This window comes from Nerophis ophidion, linkage group LG02 (genome assembly GCF_033978795.1).
Source record: "Nerophis ophidion isolate RoL-2023_Sa linkage group LG02, RoL_Noph_v1.0, whole genome shotgun sequence".
NCBI lineage: Eukaryota > Metazoa > Chordata > Actinopteri > Syngnathiformes > Syngnathidae > Nerophis > Nerophis ophidion.
This window is the reverse complement of record NC_084612.1, coordinates 4,811,218-4,837,096: the sequence shown is the minus strand read 5'-3', so window position 1 is coordinate 4,837,096 and position 25,879 is coordinate 4,811,218. Positions and strand designations below refer to the sequence as shown.

Sequence of the window (25,879 nt, the reverse complement as noted above, 5' to 3'; positions counted from 1 at the left end):
GTTTATAATGTGTTACAGTGCGGATGTACTGTAAAATGTGTTTGTCATTCTTGTTTGGTGTGGGTTCACAGTGTGGCGCATATTAGTAAGAGTGTTAAAGTTGTTTATATCACAACCTTCAGTGTGACCTGTATGGCTGTTGAACAACTATGCCGGCAGTCGTGTACGTGCCTCTGCGGAAGCCACATACAACATGTTGCTGGACTGGCAAGATGTTTGTACATGTTGTAGAAGGCGTCAAAGGCAGTGGCTTCATAGCACGCCCTTATTATTGTTATCTGGGTGACCGTCAGCAGATATTCGCGAGAATGGTTGCGGCTCCCAATGTCTTCTGTATTTTGTGAAACGGGACGGCTTCACGGTGGAAGAGGGGTTAGTGCGTCTGCCTCACAATACGAAGTTCCTGCAGTCCTGGGTTCAAATCCAGGCTCGGGAACTTTCTGTGTGGAGTTTGCATGTTCTCCCCGTGAATGCGTGGGTTCCCTCCGGGTACTCCGGCTTCCTCCCACTTCCAAAAACATGCACCTGGGGATAGGTTGATTGGCAACACTAAATTGGCCCTAATGTGTGAATGTGAGTGTGAATCAATCATCAAGCAATCAATCAATGTTTACTTATATAGCCCTAAATCACTAGTGTCTCAAAGGGCTGCACAAACCACTACGACATCCTCGGTAGGCCCACATAAGGGCAAGGAAAACTCACACCCAGTGGGACGCCGGTGACGATAATGACCCAGTGGGACGTCGGTGACAATGATGACTATGAGAACATGATACTGTGATACTGATGATACTGATGACTATGAGAACATATGAGAACATGATACTGTGAAAGATCAATTCATAATGGATCCAACACAGTCGCGAGAGTCCAGTCCAAAGCGGATCCAACACAGCAGCGAGAGTCCCGTTCACAGCGGAGCCAGCAGGAAACCATCCCAAGCGGAGGCTGATCAGCAGCGCAGAGATGTCCCCAGCCGATACACAGGCGAGCAGTACATGGCCACCGGATCGGACCGGACTCCCTCCACAAGGGAGAGTGGGACATAGAAGAAAAAGAAAAGAAACGGCAGATCAACTGGTCTAAAAAGGGAGTCTATTTAAAGTTGTCTGCGAATGTTGTCTGTCTATCTGTGTTGGCCCTGCGATGAGGTGGCGGCTTGTCCAGGGTGTACCCCGCCTTCCGCCCGATTGTAGCTGAGATAGGCGCCAGCGCCCCCCGCGACCCAGAAAGGGAATAGGCGGTAGAAAATGGATGGATGGATGGGACACAATGGCTCTTTAAGTGGTAAAGGTTGCCGACCCCTGATATAAATACATAAATCTATACATACAGTCACGATCAAAAGTTTACGTACACTTATAAAGAACGTAATGGCATGGCTGTCTTTAGTTTCCAATAATTTCTACAACTCTTATTTTTTTGTGACAGAGTGATTGGAGCACATACTTGTTGGTCACAAAAAACATTCATGAAGTTTGGTTCTTTTATGAATTTATCTTTGTACATGTAATATCGAATAAAACAAAAATGTATTTGTTTGGCCACAATACCCAGCAATATGTTTGCAGGAGAAAAGGTGAGGCTTTTAATCCCAGGAACACCATCCCTACCGTCAAGCATGGTGGTGGTAGTATTATGCTACGGGCCTGTATTGCTGCCAATGGAACTGGTGCTTTACAGAGAGTAAATGGGACAATGAAAAAGGAGGATTACCTCCAAATTCTTCAGGACAACCTAAAATCTGAGCCGCTACGCCCCTTTATTTAATATTCGTAGCAATATGGAAAGTATGCATTTTCCCGCAAGTGTGAACACAACACGAGCGTGTAGGCAAACAAAATCCAAACCGTGAGTTACACACTCAATCAATCAATCAATGTTTATTTATATAGCCCCAAATCACAAATGTCTCAAAGGACTGCACAAATCATTACGACTACAACATCCTCGGAAGAACCCACAAAAGGGCAAGGAAAACTCACACCCAGTGGGCAGGGAGAATTCACATTCAGTGGGACGCCAGTGACAATGCTGACTATGAGAAACCTTGGAGAGGACCTCAGATGTGGGCAACCCCCCCTCTAGGGGACTGAAAGCAATGGATGTCGAGCGGGTCTAACATGATACTGTGAAAGTTCAATCCATAGTGGCTCCAAGACAGCAGTGAGAGTCCCGTCCACAGGAAACCATCTCAAGCGGATCAGCAGCGTAGAGATGTCCCCAACCGATACAGGCGAGCGGTCCATCCTGGGTCCCGACGAGCGGTCCATCCTGGGTCTCGACTCTGGACAGTCAGTACTTCATCCATGGTCATCGGACCGGACCCCCTCCACAAGGGAGGGGGGGACATAGGAGAAAGAAAAGAAGCGGCAGATCAACTGGTCTAAAAAGGAGGTCTATTTAAAGGCTAGAGTATACAGATGAGTTTTAAGATGAGACTTAAATGCTTCAAAGAATGTTTTTTTATTTTAACGTTTATTCGCTGTGTTAAAGTAATTTCCAAATATCCACGGCGTGGTTTCTAAATCACTTTGTGCTCCTTGTCGGCGCTTGCCGAATCAAAGCGGATGAAAGGAGAGGGGGGGAAAAAAAAAAGTGTGATTTCGAAGGAAGCTTTTCTCGTCTTCCCTGCGCAAACAAAACAAACATGGAGAGTATTCCGAGGAAGGCAACAAAGCGATGTTACGTAACAGCCGAGAGCGGCGTCAACAAACCCAGAGCAGGACTAGGACGAGCTTAATTAGATTAGCTCTCTTTCAGCTCTCATTAGAGTCTGCCAACGACTCTTATATCACCTGTCGCTTTTTTTAATTTATTTTTTTTCTCCATGTATTTCCCTTCCTTTGCTTCCCGCTGCACATGTAAACAAGGCAGCATCGCGGCTTCCCAGGAGGTCTGGCATCAAACCCGAAGTAACAAGAGGTCTACACTTTGTACTTTTTATTTGCTGCTGTTTCTACTCAAACAAGGCAGGGAATAGAATTCACCTGACGAGGCCTCGGCGTTGTGTTCGCTTGGAAGTCCCTCTGTTTCCACTCATAAAAGGATCAAACGTTCATTTACGGTGTGCACTTCTTTGTTTGTATTACAGACCACACCTGAGGATGGATAAAAACACAGAATGTTATTAAAGATCTAATCTAATCGCATAACAGCTCCAAAAAACTTGATTATAATTCGACGCAATGAGCAATCCGTTTGAATAAAATACAAAACCAGAAGCCAGTGAAGTCGGCGTGTTGTGTAAATGGTGAAAAAAAAAACTGAATATAATGATTTGAAAATAATTTTCAACTTATATTCAATTGAATAGACTGCAATTAGTTTCTCAGTTCTGAATGTTCGAACTGAGAAACAAAATTTTATTTTTGCAAATAGTCATCCATCCATCCATCCATCCATTTTCTACCGCGTATTCCCTTTCGGGGTCGCGGGGGGCGCTGGTGCCTATCTCAGCTACAATCGGGCGGAAGGCGGGGTGCATCCTGGACAAGTCGCCACCTCATCACAGGGCCAACACAGATAGACAGACAACATTCACACTCACATTCACACACTAGGGCCACATCATACGCAAATACGGTGTTAGCTTTTACTGTTATGCTGATGACACCCAACTCTACATGCCCCTAAAGCTGACCAACATGCCGGATTGTAGTCAGCTGGAGGCGTGTCTTAATGAAATTAAACAATGGATGTCCGCTAACCTTTTGCAACTCAACGCCAAAAAAACGGAAATGCTGATTATCGGTCCTGCTAGACACCGACCTCTATTTAATAATACAACTCTAACATTTGACAACCAAACAATTAAACAAGGCGACACGGTAAAGAATCTGGGTATTATCTTCGACCCAACTCTCTCTTTTGAGGCACACATTAAAAGCGTTACTAAAACGGCCTTCTTTCATCTCCGCAATATCGCTAAAATTCGCTCCATTCGTCCACTAAAGACGCTGAGATCATTATCCATGCGTTTGTTACGTCTCGCCTCGACTACTGTAACGTATTATTTTCGGGTCTCCCCATGTCTAGCATTAAAAGATTACAGTTGGTACAAAATGCGGCTGCTAGACTTTTGACAAGAACAAGAAAGTTTGATCACATTACGCCTGTACTGGCTCACCTGCACTGGCTTCCTGTGCACTTAAGATGTGACTTTAAGGTTTTACTACTTACGTATAAAATACTACACGGTCTAGCTCTATCCTATCTTGCCGATTGTATTGTACCATATGTCCCGGCAAGAAATCTGCGTTCAAAGGACTTCGGCTTATTAGTGATCCCCAAAGCCCAAAAAAAGTCTGCGGGCTGTAGAGCTTTTTCATTTCAGGCTCCAGTACTCTGGAATGCCCTCCCGGTAACAGTTCGAGATGCTACCTCAGTAGAAGCATTTAAGTCTCACCTTAAAACTCATTTGTATACTCTAGCATTTAAATAGACTCCCTTTTTAGACCAGTTGATCTGCCGTTTCTTTTCTTTTTCTTCTATGTCCCACTTTCCTTTGTGGAGGGAGTCCGGTCCGATCCGGTGGCCATGTACTGCTCGCCTATGTATCGGCTGGGGACATCTCTGCGCTGCTGATCAGCCTCCGCTTGGGATGGTTTCCTGCTGGCTCCGCTGTGAACGGGACTCTCGCTGCTGTGTTGGATCCGCTTTGGACTGGACTCTCGCGACTGTGTTGGATCCATTATGGATTGATCTTTCACAGTATCATGTTCTCATATGTTCTCATAGTCATCAGTATCATCAGTATCACAGTATCATGTTCTCATAGTCATTATTGTCACCGACGTCCCACTGGGTCATTATCGTCACCGGTGTCCCACTGGGTGTGAGTTTTCCTTGCCCTTATGTGGGCCTACCGAGGATGTCGTAGTGGTTTGTGCAGCCCTTTGAGACACTAGTGATTTAGGGCTATATAAGTAAACATTGATTGATTGATTGATTGATAGTGTTGCCAATCAACCTATCCCCAGGTGCATGTCTTTGGAAGTGGGAGGAAGCCGGAGTACCCGGAGGGAACCCACGCATTCACGGGGAGAACATGCAAACTCCACACAGAAAGATCCCGAGCCTGGATTTGAACCCAGGACTGCAGGACCTTCGTATTGCGAGGCAGACGCACTAACCCCTCTGCCACCGTGAAGCCCGCAAATAGTCAAGTCAAGTCAATTTTATTTACACAGCACGTTTACAACAACTTTTAAATTGAACCAAAGTGCTTTACAGGTTAGAAGCATTTAAGTAGAAGCATTTAAGTCTCATCTTAAAACTCATCTGTATACTCTAGCCTTTAAATAGACCTCCTTTTTAGACCAGTTGATCTGCCGCTTCTTTTCTTTCTCCTATGTCCCCCCCTCCCTTGTGGAGGGGGTCCGGTCCGATGACCATGGATGAAGTACTGACTGTCCAGAGTCGAGACCCAGGATGGACCGCTCGCCTGTATCGGTTGGGGACATCTCTACGCTGCTGATCCGCTTGAGATGGTTTCCTGTGGACGGGACTCTCACTGCTGTCTTGGAGCCACTATGGATTGAACTTTCACAGTATCATGTTAGACCCGCTCGACATCCATTGCTTTCGGTCCCCTAGAGGGGGGGGGTTGCCCACATCTGAGGTCCTCTCCAAGGTTTCTCATAGTCAGCATTGTCACTGGCGTCCCACTGAATGTGAATTCTCCCTGCCCACTGGGTGTGAGTTTTCCTTGCCCTTTTGTGGGTTCTTCCGAGGATGTTGTAGTCGTAATGATTTGTGCAGTCCTTTGAGACATTTGTGATTTGGGGCTATATAAATAAACATTGATTGATAAAAAAAAAGCATAGAGCAACAGAAATAGAAAATAAACAAAGAACATAAACAAAGAATGAGCTGAATAAAATTGTGCAAAAAGCAATACGGTAAGAGGGGTCGAATAAAAAGTAAAAAAAAAAAATTACAAAATAAAAATCACAGTAATAAAAAGTGCGAAAAATAGAAAAAATAAAACTAAAGCGAAGGGGCAGAGGGGGGGTAGGACTAGAAAATGGTGGCTTAGTGGGCATACTCAGCTCAGGTCAAAGGCCAGCGAGAAGAGGCAGGTCTCAAGAAGGGTTTTGAAAACCCCCAGGCTCTGGGCTGACCTAATGTGGAGAGGAAGGCCATTCCAGAGTTTAGGGGCGGCAACGGTCCCCTCTGGTCTTTAGCCTGGATCACTAGACCGCCAACAGCAGTTGGTCAGTTGACCTTAGGGCTCTAGACGAGGTATGATGATGCAGTAGCTCGGTCAGGTATTGTGGGGCCAGACCAATTAGGGATTTAAAAACAATTAAAAGTAATTTACGATCAATGCGGTGACGGACAGGCTTCACGGTGGCAGAGGGGTTAGTGCGTCTGCCTCACAATACGAAGTTCCTGCAGTCCTGGGTTCAATTCCAGGCTGAGGATCTTTCTGTGTGGAGTTTGCATGTTCTCCCCGTGAATGCGTGGGTTCCCTCCGGGTACTCCGGCTTCCTCCCACCTCCAAAGACATGCACCTGGGGATAGGTTGATTGGCAACACTAAATTGGCCCTAGTGTGTGAATGTGAGTGTGAATGTTGTCTGTCTATCTGTGTTGGCCCTGTGATGAGGTGGCGACTTGTCCAGGGTGTACGCCGCCTTCCGCCCGATTGTAGCTGAGATAGGCGCCAGCGCCCCCCGCGACCCCTAAAGGGAATAAGCGGTAGAAAATGGATGGATGGATGCTGACGGACAGGGAGCCAATGGAGTTAGGCCAGGATAATGATCATTTACATGGAATTTAATGGCAGCAACACATTGCAAAAAAGTTGGCACGGGGGCATTTTTACCACTGTGTTACATGGCCTTTCCTTTTAACAACACTCAGTAAACGTTTGGGAACTGAGGAGACCAATATTTGAAGCTTTTCAGGTGGAATTCTTTCCCATTCTTGCTTGATGTACAGCTTAAGTTGTTCAACAGTCTCTCCATTGTAGTATTTGACGCTTTATAATGTGCCAAATATTTTCGATGGGAGACAGGTCTGGACTACAGGGAGGCCAGTCTCGTACCCGCACTCTTTTACTATGAACCCACACTGTTGTATCACATGGCTTGGCATTGTCTTGCTGAAATAAGCAGGGGCGTCCATGAAAAAGATGTTGCTTGGATGACAACATATGTTGCTCCAAAACCTGTATGTACCTTTCAGCTTTAATGGTGCCTTCACAGATGTGTAAGTTACCCATGCCTTGGGCACTAATACACCCCCATACCATCACAGACGCTGTTTTTTGAACATTGTGCCTTTAACAGTCGGGATGGTTCTTTTCCTCTTTAGTCCGGAGGACACGACGTCCGCAGTTTAAAAAAAATAAATCGAAATTTGCATCAGTCCATTTTAAAAAAAGCTCCGGCAGCGTTTCTGGGTATTGTTGAGAAATGGCTTTCGCTTTGAGTAGTAAAGTTGTAACTTTTACTTACAGATGTAGCGACAAACTGTATTCACAGACAGTGGTTTTCCGAAGTGTTCCTGAGCCCATGTGGTGATATCCTTCACACAATGATGTCGCTTTTTGATGCAGTACCGCCTGAGGGATCCAAGGTCACGGGCTTTGCCGCTTACGTGGAGTTATTTGTCCAGATTCTCTGAACCTTTTGATGATACTACGGACCGTAAATGGTGAAATCCTTAAATTCCTCACAATAGCTCGTTGAGAAATGTTCTTAAAATGTTGGAGAATTTGCTCACACATTTGTTCACAAAGTGGTGACCCTCGCCCCATCCTTGGTTGTGAATTACTGAGCATTTCATGGAAGTTGCTTTTCATCATTTAAATCATGTCAACCACCTGTTTCCAATTAGCCTGTTCACCTGTGGGATGGTCCAAATAAGTGTTTGATGAGCATTCCTCAACTTTATCAGTATTTATTGCCACCTTTCCCAACTTCTGTGTCACGTGTTGCTGGCATCAAATTCTAAAGTAAATGATTATTTGTAAAAAAAATAAAAAAAATTATCAGTTTGAACATCAAATATGTTGTCTTTGTAGCATATTCAACTGAATATGGGTTGAAAATGATTTGCAAATCATTGTATTCCGTTTATATTTACATCTAACACAATTTCCCAACTCATATGGAAACGGGGTTTGTAGATGAATTCAGGCCCAGAGAAGCCGGCGGCCTTTCTGGGTGTTGTTGATAAATGGCTTTGGCTTTGCATAGTAGAGTTTTAACTTGCACTTACAGATGTAGCGACCAACTGTTGTTACTGACAGTGGTTTTATGAAGTGTTCCTGAACCCATTTGGTGATATCCTTCACACACTGAAGTCGCTTTTTGGATGCAATACCGCCTGAGGGATTGAAAAGTCTTTTTTGCCACTTGTGCCAGCTTTTTGGAAACATGTTGCAGGCATCAAATTCCAAATGAGCTAATATTTGCAAAAAATGACAAAGTTTACCAGTTTAAACGCTAAAGTATCTTGTCTTTTCAGTCCATTCAACTAAATATGAGTTGAAAAGGATTTGAAAATCATTATATTCTGTTTTATATACGATTTACACAACGTGCCAACTTCACTGGTTTTGGGTTTTGGAGTTTGTGCCACACCTCAAATGTGTGTACAGTTCAGCGTCCATCATATTTTGCAAAATAGGCTTAGAGTTGCCACGGCGATAATAAGAGCTGCTACAAAACAATTAAAAGCAACAACTATAAAGTTTGAGCGAACTTGCGGGGGAGGTGATACTATTAGCACCTCTGCAGACATGTTTGCGATTACACCGCGGAAATTGGGTCACCAAAATATTAGGAACAGCTCTCAGTGTGATACAGTTCTACAACCAGCACAGTACACGTAACATTAAAGTCGTACACAACCATAGTTTACCTGGGTTCGGCTCTTAGCAGTGTTAATTAATTAAACAAACCAAATAAATCTGGTTGAATTCCTCAACGTGTCGGAACGGTTCTGATGTCCGAAAAACGTATAAGAGTGAGCTTTTAGCGCAATGGTCACAATTCGTAAATGATTGCCGTCTGAGCAAGTCTGTTTGCAACAGAGGCATGTCGAGTTCCCAGCCCGTACATATCTTAAAAACACCTGCAAACTATGGAATCGTGTGTATTATAAGTTGGTGTGTCACATTTGATCTACAAATCCCAGTCCAGTACCCGCACTCTCAGTACCGCAAATACGGTATTAGCTTTCACTGTTATGCTGATGACACCCAACTCTACATGCCCCTAAAGCTGACCAACACGCCGGACTGTAGTCAGTTGGAAGCGTGTCTTAATGAAATTAAACAATGGATGTCCGCTAACTTTTTGCAACTTAATGCCAAAAAAACGGAAATGCTGATTATCGGTCCTGCTAGACACCGACCTCTATTTAATAATACAACTTTAACATTTGACAACCAAATAATAAAACAAGGTGACTCTGTAAAAAATCTGGGTATTATCTTCGACCCAACTCTCTCCTTTGAGTCACACATTAACAGCGTTACTAAAACGGCCTTCTTTCATCTCTGTAATATCGCTAAAATTCGCTCCATTTTGTCCACTAAAGACGCCGATATCATTATCCATGCGTTTGTTACGTCTCGTCTCGATTACTGTAACGTATTATTTTCGGGTCTCCCCATGTCTAGCATTAAAAGATTACAGTTGGTACAAAATGCGGCTGCTAGACTTTTGACAAGAACAAGAAAGTTTGATCACATTACGCCTGTACTGGCTCACCTGCACTGGCTTCCTGTGCACTTAAGATGTGACTTTAAGGTTTTACTACTTACGTATAAAATACTACACGGTCTAGCTCCAGCCTATCTTGCCGATTGTATTGTACCGTATGTCCCGGCAAGAAATCTGCGTTCAAAAGACTCCGGATTATTAGTGATTCCTAGAGCTCAAAAAAAGTCTGCGGGCTATAGAGCGTTTTCCGTTCGGGCTCCAGTACTCTGGAATGCCCTCCCGGTAACAGTTCGAGATGCTACCTCAGTAGAAGCATTTAAGTCTCATCTTAAAACTCATCTGTATACTCTAGCCTTTAAATATACCTCCTTTTTAGACCAGTTGATCTGCCGCTTCTTTTCTTTCTCCTATGTCCCCCCCTCCCTTGTGGAGGGGGTCCGGTCCGATGACCATGGATGAAGTACTGACTGTCCAGAGTCGATACCCAGGATGGACCGCTCGTCGGGACCCAGGATGGACCGCTCGCCTGTATCGGTTGGGGACATCTCTACGCTGCTGATCCGCTTGAGATGGTTTCCTGTGGACGGGACTCTCACTGCTGTCTTGGAGCCACTATGGATTGAACTTTCACAGTATCATGTTAGACCCGCTCGACATCCATTGCTTTCGGTCCCCTAGAGGGGGGGGTTGCCCACATCTGAGGTCCTCTCCAAGGTTTCTCATAGTCAGCATTGTCACTGGCGTCCCACTGAATGTGAATTCTCCCGGCCCACTGGGGGTGAGTTTTCCTTGCCCTTTTGTGGGTTCTTCCGAGGATGTTGTAGTCGTAATGATTTGTGCAGTCCTTTGAGACATTTGTGATTTGGGGCTATATAAATAAACATTGATTGATTGATTGATTTTACTATAAATCCACGCTGTTGTAACACAAGGCTTGGCATTGTCTTGCTGAAATAAGCAGGGGCGTCCATGATGATGTTGCTTGTAAGGCAACATATGTTTTTCCAAAACCTGTATGGACCTTTCAGCATTAATGGTGCCTTCACAGATGTGTAAGTTACCCATGCCTTGGGCACTAATACACCCCCATACCATCACAGATGCTGGCTTTTGAACTTTGCGCCTATAACAATCCGGATGGTTCTTTTCCTCTTTGGTCCGCAGAACACGACATCCGCAGTTTCCAAAAACAAATTTGAAATGTGGACTCGTCAGACCACAGAACACTTTTCCACTTTGCATCATTCCATCTTAGATGAACTCAGGCCCAGAGAAGCCGGCGGCCTTTCTGGGTGTTGTTGATAAATGGCTTTGGCTTTGCATAGTAGAGTTTTAACTTGCACTTACAGATGTAGCGACCAACTGTCGTTACTGATAGTGGTTTTCTGAAGTGTTCCTGAGCCCATGTGGTGATATCCTTTAGAGATTGATGTCGGTTTTTGATACAGCGCCGTCTGACGGATCGAAGGTCACGGTCATTCAATGTTGGTTTCCGGCCATGCCGCTTACGTGGAGTGATTTCTCCAGATTCTCTGAATCTTTTGATGATATTATGGACCGTAGATGTTGAAATCCCTAAATTTCTTGCAACTGTACATTGAGAAACGTTGTTCTTAAACTGTTTGACTATTTGCGCTTGCATTTGTGGATAAAGGGGTGTACCTCGCCCCATCCTTTCTTGTGAAAGACTGAGTATTTTTTTGGAAGCTGTTTTCATGTCCAATCATGGCACCCACCTGTTCCCAATTAGCCTGCACACCTGTGGGATGTTCCAAATAAGTGTTTGATGAGTATTCCTCAACTTTATCAGTATTTATTGCCACCTTTCCCAACTTCTCTGTCACGTGTTTCTGGCATCAAATTCTAAAGTAAATTATTATTTGTTAAAACATTTTTTTATCAGTTTGAACATCAAATATGTTGTCTTTGTAGCATATTCAACTGAATATGGGTTGAAAATGATTTGCAAATCATTGTATTCCGTTTATATTTACATCTAACACAATTTCCCAACTCATATGGAAACGGGGTTTGTAGATGAATTCAGGCCCAGAGAAGCCGGCGGCCTTTCTGGGTGTTGTTGATAAATGGCTTTGGCTTTGCATAGTAGAGTTTTAACTTGCACTTACAGATGTAGCGACCAACTGTTGTTACTGACAGTGGTTTTATGAAGTGTTCCTGAACCCATTTGGTGATATCCTTCACACACTGAAGTCGCTTTTTGGATGCAATACCGCCTGAGGGATTGAAGGTCCGTAAAATCATCGCGTTTGTGCAGTGATTTCTCCAGACACTCTGAACCTTTTTGATGATATCGCGGACCGTAGATGGTGAAATACCTAAATTCCTTGCAATAGCTCGTTGAGAAATGTTCCTAAAGGAACAAGCGGTAGAAAATGGATGGATGAATGGTCTTGTTTGTTCACTAATATATTTAAGGACAACACTTGCAAAAAGAAAGAAGTGTTTAATGTACCCTATGATTTGTTTGTTAAAATAAAGCCAATAATGCCATTTTTGTGGTACCCTTTATTTAGAAAAGTATCGAAAAGAATCAAAATAATTTTGGTACCAGTACCAAAATATTGGTATCGGAACAACACTAGGTGCTACTGTACTGTGTATTGCAGGGGTGTCCAAAGTGTGGACCGCAGGTCCCACGGCACATTTGAAAAATACAATTGAAAAAATAAAAAATATAAAAAGTGGTATAAAGGAGCAAACAGGTGAATTGTAACAAAAAAATGTTGCAATGTTTACTCGACTCACAAAGTTGCCATGCAGGCTGTTTCTTTCTTTAAAACATAATAATGAATCAAAAGCAATGTCATTATGAATTATTGACCTATTCAAGGCTCCAATAACGTCACATTAAATATTCCACTTTGAGATATTTTGGGGGAAATTTATGCATTTTTTTGTGTTTGCCGTACAAAAAAAATGAGCTATTTTGTGTTTTTTTGTGTTTTTTTTTTTTTAAATAAGGGCTGAAAACGAACAAACAAAAAACATAAACAACAATACAACTTATAGATCTGAAGATGATCTCGAGATTATTATGTTAAAAGTAAACAGTAAAAAATATATATATAATTAATTTTTTAACACTTTAATGAATTTTGGTGTGATTCGTTTTTAAGGCTCATTGCTCAAAAAATAATAATGAATTAAAATCAATGGTGTTATGAGTTATTGACCTTTTTAAGGCTTCAATTATTGTATAATCGCCAATATTCCACTTAAAAATTTTATTGGGTGAAAATATTGCATATTTTGTGTTTTTTCCATAAAAAACTGGGTTTTCTCTGACAAAAAGAGCATTCAACATAAATCTTTAAAAATGTTCTATTGACAGAATGACCTAATGTTGATCTTGAGATTTAAAACTTGAAAAATAATACAAATAATAACGTTACATTAAATATTCACTTTGAGATATTTTGGGGGGAAATTATGCATTTTTTGTGTTTGCCATATAAAAAATGGAGCTGTTTTTTTTTTTGTTTTTTTTTTTTTTTTATATAAGGGCGGAAAAAAAAAACAAATAAATACATAAACAACAATACAACTTACAATTAACGGATATATCTGAAGATGATCTCGAGATTATTATGTTAAAAGTAAACATTAAAAAAATATATATATAATTAATTTTTAACACTTTAATGAGTAGGACCCTTTTGGATCCACAACATTTTGGTGTGATTTGTTTTTAAGGGTCATTGCTCAAAAAATAATAATGAATTAAAATCAGTGGTGTTATGAGTTATTGACCTTTTTAAGGCTCCAATTATTGTATAATCTCAAATATTCCACTTAAAAATTTTATTGGGTGAAAATATTGTATATTTTGTGTTTTTTCCATAAAAAACGGTTTTCTTTGACGAAAACAGCATTCAACATAAATCTTTAAAAATGTTATATTGACAGAATGACCTAATGTTGATCTAGAGATTTAAAATTTGAAAAATAAAACAAATAATAACGTTACATTAAATATTCCACTTTGATATATTTTGGGGGAAAATTATGCATTTTTTGTGTTGGCCATATAAAAAATGGAGCTGTTTTTTTTGGTTTTGTTTTGTTTTTTTCATATAAGGGCCGAAAAAAAAAAAAAAAAAAGATATCGAGATTATTATGTTAAAAGTAAACTGTAAAAAAAATATATATAATTAATTTTTTAACACTTTAATGAGTAGGACCCTTTTAGAACCTCAATAATTTTGGTGTGATTTGTTTTTAAGTGTCATTGTTCAAAAAATAATAATGAATTAAAATCAATGGTGTTATGAGTTATTGACCTTTTTAAGGCTCCAATTATTGTATAATCTCAAATATTCCACTTAAAAATTTTATTGGGTGAAAATATTGTATATTTTGTGTTTTTTCCATAAAAAACGGTTTTCTTTGACGAAAACAGCATTCAACATAAATCTTTAAAAATGTTATATTGACAGAATGACCTAATGTTGATCTAGAGATTTAAAATTTGAAAAATAAAACAAATAATAACGTTACATTAAATATTCCACTTTGATATATTTTGGGGGAAAATTATGCATTTTTTGTGTTTGCCATATAAAAAATGGAGCTGTTTTTTTTTGTTTTGTTTTGTTTTTTTCATATAAGGGCCGAAAAAAAAAAAAAAAAAAGATATCGAGATTATTATGTTAAAAGTAAACTGTAAAAAAAATATATATAATTAATTTTTTAACACTTTAATGAGTAGGACCCTTTTAGAACCTCAATAATTTTGGTGTGATTTGTTTTTAAGTGTCATTGTTCAAAAAATAATAATGAATTAAAATCAATGGTGTTATGAGTTATTGACCTTTTTAAGGCTCCAATTATTGTATAATCTCAAATATTCCACTTAAAAATTTTATTGGGTGAAAATATTGTATATTTTGTGTTTTTTCCATAAAAAACGGTTTTCTTTGACAAAAACAGCATTCAACATAAATCTTTAAAAATTTTATATTGACAGAATGACCTAATGTTGATCTTGAGATTTAAAACTTGAAAAATAATACAAATAATAACGTTACATTAAATATTCACTTTGAGATATTTTGGGGGGAAATTATGCATTTTTTTGTGTTTGCCGTACAAAAAAATGAGCTATTTTGTGTTTTTTTGTGTTTTTTTTTTTTTTAAATAAGGGCTGAAAACGAACAAACAAAAAACATAAACAACAATACAACTTATAGATCTGAAGATGATCTCGAGATTATTATGTTAAAAGTAAACATTAAAAAAATATATATATAATTAATTTTTTAACACTTTAATGAGTAGGACACTTTTGGATCCACAACATTTTGGTGTGATTTGTTTTTAAGGCTCATTGCTCAAAAAATAATAATTAATTAAAATCAAGGGTGTTATGAGTTATTGACCTTTTTAAGGCTCCAATTATTGTATAATCGCAAATATTCCACTTAAAAATTTTATTGGGTGAAAATATTGTATATTTTGTGTTTTTTCCATAAAAAACGGTTTTCTTTGACAAAAACAGCATTCAACATAAATCTTTAAAAATGTTCTATTGACAGAATGACCTAATGTTGATCTAGAGATTTAAAATTAGAAAAATAAAACAAATAATAATGTTACATTAAATATTCCACTTTGATATATTTTTGGGGAAAATTATGCATTTTTTGTGTTTGCCATATAAAAAATGGAGCTGTTTTTTTTTGTTTTGTTTTGTTTTTTTCATATAAGGGCCGAAAAAAAAAACCCCAAAAAGATATCGAGATTATTATGTTAAAAGTAAACTGTAAAAAAAATATATATAATTAATTTTTTAACACTTTAATGAGTAGGACCCTTTTAGAACCTCAATAATTTTGGTGTGATTTGTTTTTAAGTGTCATTGCTCAAAAAATAATAATGAATTAAAATCAATGGTGTTATGAGTTATTGACCTTTTTAAGGCTCCAATTATTGTATAATCTCAAATATTCCACTTAAAAATTTTATCTGGTGAAAATATTGTATATTTTGGGTTTTTTCCATAAAAAACGGTTTTCTTTGACAAAAAGAGCATTCAACATAAATCTTTAAAAATGTTCTATTGACAGAATGACCTAATGTTGATCTTGAGATTTAAAACTTGAAAAATAATACAAATAATAACGTTACATTAAATATTCACTTTGAGATATTTTGGGGGGAAATTATGCATTTTTTGTGTTTGCCATATAAAAAATGGAGCTGTTTTTTTTATTTTTTTTTTTATTTTTATATAAGGGCGGAAAAAAAACCCAAATAAATACATAAACAACAATACAACTTACAATTAACGGATATATCTGAAGATGATCTCGAGATTATTATGTTAAAAGTAAACATTAAAAAAATATATATATAATTAATTTTTTAACACTTTAATGAGTAGGACACTTTTGGATCCACAACATTTTGGTGTGATTTGTTTTTAAGGGTCATTGCTCAAAAAATAATAATGAATTAAAATCCATGGTGTTATGAGTTATTGACCTTTTTAAGGCTCCAATTATTGTATAATCTCAAATATTCCACTTAAAAATTTTATTGGGTGAAAATATTGTATATTTTGTGTTTTTTCCATAAAAAACGGTTTTCTTTGACAAAAACAGCATTCAACATAAATCTTTAAAAATTTTATGTTGACACAATGACCTAATGTTGATCTAGAGATTTAAAATTAGAAAAATAAAACAAATAATAATGTTACATTAAATATTCCACTTTGATATATTTTTGGGGAAAATTATGCATTTTTTGTGTTTGCCATATAAAAAATGGAGCTGTTTTTTTTTTTTTTTTTATATAAGGGCCGAAAAAAAACCCCAAAAAAGATATTGAAATTATTATATTAAAAGTAAACTGTAAAAAAAAAATATATAATTAATTTTTTAACACTTTAATGAGTAGGACCCTTTTAGTACCTCAATAATTTTAGTGTGATTTGTTTTTAAGTGTCATTGTTCAAAAAATAATAATGCATTAAAATCAATGGTGTTATGAGTTATTGACCTTTTTTAAGGCTCCAATTATTGTATAATCTCAAATATTCCACTTAAAAATTTTATTGGGTGAAAATATTGCATATTTTGTGTTTTTTCCATAAAAAACGGTTTTCTTTGACAAAAACAGCATTCAACATAAATCTTTAAAAATTGTATATTGACAGAATGACCTAATGTTGATCTTGAGATTTAAAACTTGAAAAATAATACAAATAATAACGTTACATTAAATATTCCACTTTGAGATATTTTGGGGGAAAATTATGCAGTTTTTGTGTTTGCCATATAAAAAATGGAGCCGTTTTTTTTTTGTTTGTTGTTTTTTTATATAAGGGCGGAAAAAAACCCAAATAAATACATAAACAACAATACAACTTACAATTAACGGATATATCTGAAGATGATCTCGAGATTATTATGTTAAAAGTAAACATTAAAAAATATATATATAATTAATTTTTTAACACTTTAATGAGTAGGACACTTTTGGATCCCCAACATTTTGGTGTGATTTGTTTTTAAGGGTCATTGCTCAAAAAATAATAATGAATTAAAATCAATGGTGTTATGAGTTATTGACCTTTTTAAGGCTCCAATTATTGTATAATCTCAAATATTCCACTTAAAAATTTTATTGGGTGAAAATATTGTATATTTTGTGTTTTTTCCATAAAAAACGGTTTTCTTTGACAAAAACAGCATTCAACATAAATCTTTAAAAATTTTATATTGACAGAATGACCTAATGTTGATCTAGAGATTTAAAATTAGAAAAATAAAACAAATAATAATGTTACGTTAAATATTCCACTTTGATATATTTTTGGGGAAAATTATGCATTTTTTGTGTTTGCCATATAAAAAAATGGAGCTGTTTTTTTTTTTTTTTTTTTATATAAGGGCCGAAAAAAAAACCCAAAAAAGATATTGAAATTATTATGTTAAAAGTAAACTGTAAAAAATATATATATAATTAATTTTTTAACACTTTAATGAGTAGGACCCTTTTAGAACCTCAATAATTTTAGTGTGATTTGTTTTTAAGTGTCATTGTTCAAAAAATAATAATGCATTAAAATCAATGGTGTTATGAGTTATTGACCTTTTTAAGGCTCCAATTATCGTATAATCTCAAATATTCCACTTAAAAATTTTATTGGGTGAAAATATTGCATATTTTGTGTTTTTTCCATAAAAAACTGGGTTTTCTCTGACAAAAAGAGCATTCAACATAAATCTTTAAAAATGTTCTATTGACAGAATGACCTAATGTTGATCTTGAGATTTAAAACTTGAAAAATAATACAAATAATAACGTTACATTAAATATTCACTTTGAGATATTTTGGGGGGAAATTATGCATTTTTTGTGTTTGCCATATAAAAAATGGAGCTGTTTTTTTTTTTTGTTTTTTTTTTTTTTATATAAGGGCGGAAAAAAAAACAAATAAATACATAAACAACATTACAACTTACAATTAACGGATATATCTGAAGATGATCTCGAGATTATTATGTTAAAAGTAAACATTAAAAAAATATATATATAATTAATTTTTTAACACTTTAATGAGTAGGACACTTTTGGATCCACAACATTTTGGTGTGATTTGTTTTTAAGGGTCATAGCTCAAAAAATAATAATGAATTAAAATCCATGGTGTTATGAGTTATTGACCTTTTTAAGGCTCCAATTATTGTATAATCTCAAATATTCCACTTAAAAATTTTATTGGGTGAAAATATTGTATATTTTGTGTTTTTTCCATAAAAAACGGTTTTCTTTGACAAAAACAGCATTCAACATAAATCTTTAAAAATGTTATATTGACAGAATGACCTAATGTTGATCTAGAGATTTAAAATTAGAAAAATAAAACAAATAATAATGTTACATTAAATATTCCACTTTGATATATTTTGGGGGAAAATTATGCATTTTTTTTGTTTGCCATATAAAAAATGGAGCTGTTTTTTTTTTTTTTTTATATAAGGGCCGAAAAAAAACCCCAAAGAAGATATTGAAATCATTATGTTAAAAGTAAACTGTAAAAAAAATATATATAATTAATTTTTTAACACTTTAATGAGTAGGACACTTTTAGAACCTCAATAATTTTAGTGTGATTTGTTTTTAAGTGTCATTGTTCAAAAAATAATAATGCATTAAAATCAATGGTGTTATGAGTTATTGACCTTTTTAAGGCTCCAATTATTGTATAATCTCAAATATTCCACTTAAAAATTTTATTGGGTGAAAATATTGTATATTTTGTGTTTTTTCCATAAAAAACGGTTTTCTTTGACAAAAACAGCATTCAACATAAATCTTTAAAAATTTTATATTGACAGAATGACCTAATGTTGATCTAGAGATTTAAAATTAGAAAAATAAAACAAATAATAATGTTACATTAAATATTCCACTTTGATATATTTTTGGGGAAAATTATGCATTTTTTGTGTTTGCCATATAAAAAATGGAGCTGTTTTTTTTTTTTTTTTTTATATAAGGGCCGAAAAAAAACCCAAAAAAGATATTGAAATTATTATGTTAAAAGTAAACTGTAAAAAAAATATATATAATTAATTTTTTAACACTTTAATGAGTAGGACCCTTTTAGAACCTCAATAATTTTGGTGTGATTTGTTTTTAAGTGTCATTGTTCAAAAAATAATAATGCATTAAAATCAATGGTGTTATGAGTTATTGACCTTTTTTAAGGCTCCAATTATTATATAATCTCAAATATTCCACTTAAAAATGTTATTGGGTGAAAATATTGTATATTTTGTGTTTTTTCCACAAAAAACGGTTTTCTCTGACAAAAAGAGCATTCAACATAAATCTTTAAAAATGTTCTATTGACAGAATGACCTAATGTTGATCTTGAGATTTAAAACTTGAAAAATAATACAAATAATAACGTTACATTAAATATTCACTTTGAGATATTTTGGGGGGAAATTATGCATTTTTTGTGTTTGCCATATAAAAAATGGAGCCGTTTTTTTTTTGTTTGTTTTTTTTTTATATAAGGGCGGAAAAAAAACAACAAATAAATACATAAACAACAATACAACTTACAATTAACGGATATATCTGAAGATGATCTCGAGATTATTATGTTAAAAGTAAACTGTAAAAAATATATATATAATTAATTTTTTAACACTTTAATGAGTAGGACCCTTTTGGATCCCCAACATTTTGGTGTGATTTGTTTTTAAGTGTCATTGCTCAAAAAATAATAATGAATTAAAATCAGTGGTGTTATGAGTTATTGACCTTTTTAAGGCTCCAATTATTGTATAATCTCAAATATTCCACTTAAAAATTTTATTGGGTGAAAATATTGTATATTTTGTGTTTTTTCCATAAAAAACGGTTTTCTTTGACTAAAACAGCATTCAACATAAATCTTTAAAAATTTTATATTGACAGAATGACCTAATGTTGATCTAGAGATTTAAAACTTGAAAAATAATACAAATAATAACGTTACATTAAATATTCCACTTTGATATATTTTGGGGGAAAATTATGCATTTTTTGTGTTGGCCATATAAAAAATGGAGCTGTTTTTTTTGGTTTTGTTTTGTTTTTTTCATATAAGGGCCGAAAAAAAAAAAAAAAAAAGATATCGAGATTATTATGTTAAAAGTAAACTGTAAAAAAAATATATATAATTAATTTTTTAACACTTTAATGAGTAGGACACTTTTGGATCCACAACATTTTGGTGTGATTTGTTTTTAAGGCTCATTGCTCAAAAAATAATAATGAATTAAAATCAATGGTGTTATGAGTTATTTACCTTTTTAAGGCTCCAATTATCGTATAATCTCAAATATTCCACTTAAAAATTTTATTGGGTGAAAATATTGTATATTTTGTGTTTTTTCCATAAAAAACGGTTTTCTTTGACAAAAACAGCATTCAACATAAATCTTTAAAAATTTTATGTTGACACAATGACCTAATGTTGATCTTGAGATTTAAAACTTGAAAAATAATACAAATAATAACGTTACATTAAATATTCACTTTGAGATATTTTGGGGGGAAATTATGCATTTTTTTGTGTTTGCCGTACAAAAAAATGAGCTATTTTGTGTTTTTTTGTGTTTTTTTTTTTTTTAAATAAGGGCTGAAAACGAACAAACAAAAAACATAAACAACAATACAACTTATAGATCTGAAGATGATCTCGAGATTATTATGTTAAAAGTAAACAGTAAAAAAAATATATATAATTAATTTGTTAACACTTTAATGAGTAGGACCCTTTTGGATCCACAAAATGTTGGTGTGATTCGTTTTTAAGGCTCATTGCTCAAAAAATAATAATGAATTAAAATCAATGGTGTTATGAGTTATTGACCTTTTTAAGCCTCCAATTATTGTATAATCGCAAATATTCCACTTAAAAATTTTATTGGGTGAAAATATTGCATATTTTGTGTTTTTTCCATAAAAAACTGGGTTTTCTCTGACAAAAAGAGCATTCAACATAAATCTTTAAAAATGTTCTATTGACAGAATGACCTAATGTTGATCTTGAGATTTAAAACTTGAAAAATAATACAAATAATAACGTTACATTAAATATTCACTTTGAGATATTTTGGGGGGAAATTATGCATTTTTTGTGTTTGCCATATAAAAAATGGAGCCGTTTTTTTTTTTTTTTTTTTTTTTTATATAAGGGCGGAAAAAAAACCCCAAATAAATACATAAACAACAATACAACTTACAATTAACGGATATATCTGAAGATGATCTCGAGATTATTATGTTAAAAGTAAACATTAAAAAAATATATATATAATTAATTTTTAACACTTTAATGAGTAGGACACTTTTGGATCCACAACATTTTGGTGTGATTTGTTTTTAAGGGTCATTGCTCAACAAATAATAATGAATTAAAATCAATGGTGTTATGAGTTATTGACCTTTTTAAGGCTCCAATTATTGTATAATCTCAAATATTCCACTTAAAAATTTTATTGGGTGAAAATATTGTATATTTTGTGTTTTTTCCATAAAAAACGGTTTTCTTTGACAAAAACAGCATTCAACATAAATCTTTAAAAATTTTATATTGACAGAATGACCTAATGTTGATCTAGAGATTTAAAATTAGAAAAATAAAACAAATAATAATGTTACATTAAATATTCCACTTTGATATATTTTTGGGGAAAATTATGCATTTTTTGTGTTTGCCATATAAAAATTGGAGCTGTTTTTTTTTTTTTTTTTATATAAGGGCCGAAAAAAAAACCCAAAAAAGATATTGAAATCATTATGTTAAAAGTAAACTGTAAAAAAAATATATATAATTAATTTTTTAACACTTTAATGAGTAGGACCCTTTTAGAACCTCAATCATTTTAGTGTGATTTGTTTTTAAGTGTCATTGTTCAAAAAATAATAATGCATTAAAATCAATGGTGTTATGAGTTATTGACCTTTTTTAAGGCTCCAATTATTGTATAATCTCAAATATTCCACTTAAAAATGTTATTGGGTGAAAATATTGTATATTTTGTGTTTTTTCCATAAAAAACGGTTTTCTCTGACAAAAAGAGCATTCAACATAAATCTTTAAAAATGTTCTATTGACAGAATGACCTAATGTTGATCTAGAGATTTAAAATTAGAAAAATAAAACAAATAATAATGTTACATTAAATATTCCACTTTGATATATTTTTGGGGAAAATTATGCATTTTTTGTGTTTGCCATATAAAAAATGGAGCTGTTTTTTTTTTTTTTTTTTTATATAAGGGCCGAAAAAAACCCCCAAAGAAGATATTGAAATCATTATGTTAAAAGTAAACTGTAAAAAAAATATATATAATTAATTTTTTAACACTTTAATGAGTAGGACCCTTTTAGAACCTCAATAATTTTAGTGTGATTTGTTTTTAAGTGTCATTGTTCAAAAAATAATAATGCATTAAAATCAATGGTGTTAAGAGTTATTGACCTTTTTTAAGGCTCCAATTATTATATAATCTCAAATATTCAATTTTATTGGTTGAAAATATTGCATATTTTGTGTTTTTTCCATAAAAAACAGGGTTCTCTTTGACAAAAAGAGCATACAACTTAAATCTTTAAACATCTTCTATTGACAGAATGACCTAATGTTGATCTAGAGATTTAAAACTTGAAAAATAATACAAATAATAAGACTGAATAAGTGGAAAAAGTTTGGACACCCCTGGTGTATTGTGTTTGTTTCCTGACAAACCTAATTATGTGTATACTTTCATTGCAGGGATTTCAACTCTCCCCGCCCTCCCCGACCTCCCTGCACGCACATCCCCCGCGCTGACGAGCGGATTCCGGGACGTGTGAACCGAGGCGCCTGCGAGGATGCAACGTTAAACATCCATTTCGCTCCGCGAGCCCACCGCCGTGCACTTCAGCCGTTTAGGTGGAACCGCGGGATTGGTCCCTGCGGGAGCAATTAGAGGACGCGGGCTGATGGGAGCAAGGAAATGTCAAACAGCGGCGTCTCCCCTCATCGGCGAAATGGCCATTACCCTCGGTTACTGCAGGGGGGGCGAGGCGCCGTGTTTGGTGGTTTTTGTGGAAGAGAACTTTGATTTGTTCGGGTTTGTCAAAAGTTGCACTTCAGGACTCCCGAGGCTGAATACCATCCACCTTGAATACACTCCAAGACAACATCCATTTAAGCACTAGAAATGTATACATGCACACAGGTAGCTTCAAGGGAGTCAGAGCTTTTCTTCCTGTCACTCACGCACACAAGTGAGTTACCAAGGCAACAAGAGACAGCTGCCTTTTACAAACTAGAGACTATACAGCTGGTTTCGTGTAAAAATGTCAACTATTTACTCACACTTGTAACGTATTGATGCTTTAAAGGCCAACTGAAATGAGATTTTCTTATTTAAACTGGGATAGCAGGTAAATTTTATGTGTCATACTTGATGATTTCGCGAGATTGCCATATTTTTGCTGAAAGGATTTAGCAGAGAACATCCACGATAAAGTTCGCAACTTTTGGTCGCTAATAAAAAATCTTTGCCTGTACCGGAAGTAGCAGACGATGTGCACGTGATGTCACGGGTTGTAGGGCTCCTCACATCCTCACATTGTTTACAATCATGGCCACCAGCAGCGAGGGCGATTCGGACCGAGAAAGCGACGATTTTCCCATTAATTTGAGCGAGGATGAAAGATACGTGGATGAGGACGTTTAGAGTGAAGTACTAGAAAAAAAAAGAAAAAAAAAGGTGACGGCTCCAGGCGGCGTTTCAGATGATAAATGATAAATGGGTTGTACTTGTATAGCGCTTTTCTACCTTCAAGGTACTCAAAGCGCTTTGACACTACTTCCACATTTACCCATTCACACACACATTCACACACTGATGCAGGGAGCTGCCATGCAAGGCGCCAACCAGCACCCATCAGGAGCAAGGGTGAAGTGTCTTGCTCAGGACACAACGGACGTGACGAGGTTGGTTCTAGGTGGGATTTGAACCAGTGACACTCGGGTTGCGCACGGCCACTCTCCCACTGCGCCACGCCGTCCCGTTATGTAATTAAACACATTTATTAGGATAATTCTGGAAGATCCCTTATGTGTTTATTGTTTTAATAGTGTTTTAATGAGATTGTAAAGTCATACCTGACAGTCGGATGGCTGCGTCGGACGCCAGTGTCTCTGAGAGAAGCCCCGGAGCCAAGATCACAGCTGGCTTTTTGAGCTGCAGGATGAGGTCCCATAATCCACTGAAGTCTCCGGTAAGAGCCGACTTAATATCACAATTTTCCCATCCAACATAAAGTTCGCAACTTTTGGTCGCTAATAAAAAAGCTTTGCCTGTACCGGAAGTAGCAGACGATGTGCGCGTGACGTCACGGGTTGTAGGGCTCCTCACATCCTCACATTGTTTACAATCATGGCCACCAGCAGCGAGAGCGATTCGGACCGGGAAAACGACGATTTCCCCATTAATTTGAGCGAGGATGAAAGATACGCGGATGAGGACGTTTAGAGTGAAGTACTAGAAAAAAAAAGAAAAAAAAAGGTGACGGCTCCAGGCGGCGTTTCAGATGATAAATGATAAATGGGTTGTACTTGTATAGCGCTTTTCTACCTTCAAGGTACTCAAAGCGCTTTGACACTACTTCCACATTTACCCATTCACACACACATTCACACACTGATGGAGGGAGCTGCCATGCAAGGCGCCAACCAGCACCCATCAGGAGCAAGGGTGAAGTGTCTTGCTCAGGACACAACGGACGTGACGAGGTTGGTTCTAGGTGGGATTTGAACCAGTGACACTCGGGTTGCGCACGGCCACTCTCCCACTGCGCCACGCCGTCCCGTTATGTAATTAAACACATTTATTAGGATAATTCTGGAAGATCCCTTATCTGTTTATTGTTTTAATAGTGTTTTAATGAGATTGTAAAGTCATACCTGACAGTCGGATGGCTGCGTTGAACGCCAGTGACTCTGAGAGAAGCCGAGGAGCCAAGATCACAGATGCCTTTTTGAGCTGCAGGATGAGGTCCCATAAACCACTGAAGTCTCCGGTAAGAGCCGACTTGATATCACAATTTTCCCATCCAAAAACTTGCTGGTTGACGTAGAAAAACATGTTCGCTTAACCACTCTGTGTTAAAGCTTCACAACAACTGTGTTTCGGTGCTATAGGCAGCTGCAATCCACCGCTTTCCACCAACAGCATTCTTCTTTGACGTCTCCATTATTAATTGAACTAATTGCAAAAGATTCAGCAACACAGATGTCCAAAATACTGTGTAATTATGGGATGAAAAGAGACGACTTTTAGCCGTGTGTGGTGCTGGGCTAATATGTCCGTTACAACCCCGGACGTTACAAAAACGTGTCATAATAAGCGTCATCATTCCGCGACGTTTTCAACAAGAAACTGCGGGAAATTTTAAATTGTAATTTAGTAAACTAAAAAGGCCGTATCGGCATGTGTTGCAATGTTAATATTTCATCATTGATTGTAGCTGAGATAGGCGCCAGCGCCCCCCGCGACCCCGAAAGGGAATAAGCGGTAGAAAATGGATGGATGGATGGATGATATATAAACTATCAGACTGCGTGGTCGGTAGTAGTGGCTTTCAGTAAGTCTTTAAATCAG

The 25,879-nt window shown here is 36.1% G+C and overlaps 1 long non-coding RNA gene across 1 annotated transcript in view; it reads right to left on the bottom strand.

Moving 5' to 3' along the window:
• Positions 1 to 1,904: 1,904 nt before the first annotated feature.
• The window catches only part of LOC133569633 (uncharacterized), a 54,290-nt gene continuing 30,315 nt past the window's right edge, over positions 1,905 to 25,879 (bottom strand). The window contains exon 4 of the long non-coding RNA XR_009809841.1: positions 1,905 to 3,104. This is a non-coding gene — a long non-coding RNA (uncharacterized LOC133569633). The remainder of the gene's footprint in view (positions 3,105 to 25,879) is intronic.